This window comes from Microtus pennsylvanicus, chromosome 1 (assembly GCF_037038515.1).
Source record: "Microtus pennsylvanicus isolate mMicPen1 chromosome 1, mMicPen1.hap1, whole genome shotgun sequence".
NCBI lineage: Eukaryota > Metazoa > Chordata > Mammalia > Rodentia > Cricetidae > Microtus > Microtus pennsylvanicus.
The window spans coordinates 203,514,167-203,516,433 of NC_134579.1; the positions used below are offsets into that span (position 1 = coordinate 203,514,167).

General features: G+C 42.6%; 1 pseudogene; it reads left to right on the forward strand.

The window, feature by feature from the left end:
* Positions 1–591: 591 nt before the first annotated feature.
* On the forward strand, positions 592–712 carry LOC142842840 (small nucleolar RNA SNORA40; annotated as a pseudogene).
* Positions 713–2,267: the final 1,555 nt, after the last annotated feature.

The window sequence follows — 2,267 nt, forward strand, 5'->3', positions numbered from 1 at the left end:
AGGAAGTCAACTTTAAAAAAAAATTCTGAGGCAGAATGTAAGTACTAATAAATATTGAGACTACGTGAGAACTATGTAAGATATAAGAAATTATGTTTTTTACATCCCTGAGGACTTAGTCTCCAGCACCCAGCAGCAGATCTTACTCCAAAGAAGAGGATGGAGCTTAAAGAAAGAGAGAATTCCTTGTGGTTTGGAAGTATTAATGAGAAATTCTGCCACACATGTTCAAATGGCAAGGAAGAGTTTATTTGAAACTGCGGCAGAAAGGGAGAAAGGTTGAACTCAACTCTGGACACCACTAGGAGAAGTGGCCATTTATAGTCAACGGACAGGAAGAACAAATAGATGGAGAATTACTAAAATATAATTTGTTAGGTATCAAGGCTTGGTGGGAGAAGAAGATCATAGTAAAGAGATTAGAGATGGAAGAGAAAACTTCAGAGAGGGTGGCCAAGTGGACATCCAGAGAAATCAATCAGCAGGCCAATACAATGAGAAACTAGGGGTGGGGCCTGGCATGAGATGGGGAAATATTTGGACCAGGGCTGAGAAGTCAATGTGTGATTCTAATTCAAAGCAAAGGCCTTGAGCACTTGTGTATGTTTTTGTTCGCTGGTGGACAAAAGCAAGTTATATAGGAGCAAAAAATAAATCTTCCTTTGCAACTCCAAACTCATTGTTCAGCGTGATACACACAAGAAGGAATATAAGACAGCACAAAGAGACTATGGTATCGATGAGGTTGGTTCGAACTAACCAATAATTTAAAGGCACTGATAATTTTAAAAAACTAATGTAAAAACAAAACAACAACAAAGGCCTGTTTAACACATTTTTCTCTACTCTGTGTGTGCCTAAGTAGCAGGGACCACTCTGAGGACATCAACTTTCCCCATCAATTGCATTTACTGACTTCCTCCAATACCTGTCCCGGAAAAGGTCTGCTAGTCATCTGACACTGATACCTATGCCACCTTAAGCCACGTTCCTGAGTCAGAGACACACAAAGCAAGGGACTGCAATTTCCAATCTACGCTGGATAAACTGGACCCAAAGTCTGCAGTCCAATAACCACCTGATCCGTATTTATGACAAGAAGAAAGGAGATTGGTAGATTGTGGCTGTGTTGACTCCACTCTTCCTGAACTCTGTTACTTTGAATTGTTTCATCACTGGCCAACCCTCCTGCAAGACTGGCCAATCAAAACAATTCTTTTTGAGCCTTCTTGAGTGCTGTTATCCACATGGGTTAAACCCTGGCAAACCATCTACTAAGGAAGGAAATAAGCTACTGAACAAAAAAAAAAAATGGCAGCTTGGGATCTTTATTTTTCCATCAAAGTACTTTGTCAATGAAGGGGACTGCTAGAAACCTCAAATTTTCTAAAGTTATTGAAATGACCAGTCATGTATCAGTAACACTGAACTTTAAGGGGAAAAAATCATATTGGAAAACAAAGCAGGGAAGAATACTGAGTCGGTCTGAATTTAAGTCACACGTTTCTTGGTTGATGTTTTTGTTTTTATACAAGGCCTTGTTCCCAAACAGGCAGATAAAGACCTGGTTCAGATGATTCTTCCCTGTGCACTTGATATTCTCGTTCCCAGAGTTGAGCAGGGACGCTCCAAAGAAATGAAATCCGGCCCTTCCACTGCTCTGTTGTCTTTCAAAACAGCAGGACTGCCAAGATCAGCCCTCAGAGAGCCCTTTGAAGTGCTCCTCAGGATTCTTCTACAGCTGGAACAAAACAACCACCTCGACTGCATGCCCAGTCCCCAGAGGGTCAGTCTGAAGGCCAGGCCACCACCTCGTCTCAGTGGCACTGTGAAAACAGGGAACTGCAGCCGCAGGGGGTCACAGCCAAGAATCTGGGAATGAATGCGGGGCTAAGGCACTACAGACACTTTCACAGAAGTGACATAGAGTGGAAGATGATAGAAACAAGTGGTGAAGGCCTAGAGACCGCCCTTCAGGTACCCGGGATCATGGGCTGATTTCAAAGTTCTTATGTGGCAGAAGCAGGGAGTATATTCTCTCCTTGAGGCTTGGGTATTCCTGTACTTCAGGCCAAGGATTCATTTCTACCTTCTTTCTAGTGTAGTATGGATATTTCCCCCATGCTACGTGTGGTTCCCTTCATCATTTTCCATCGTGTCTGGAAACTGTCTTCACCATACATGTAACAGAAAATGTTTCAGAGCACAATTAAGGGCAAAAAGCCTCTCCCGAATCATCCACGAGGATGATGCGGGAATGAATAGAG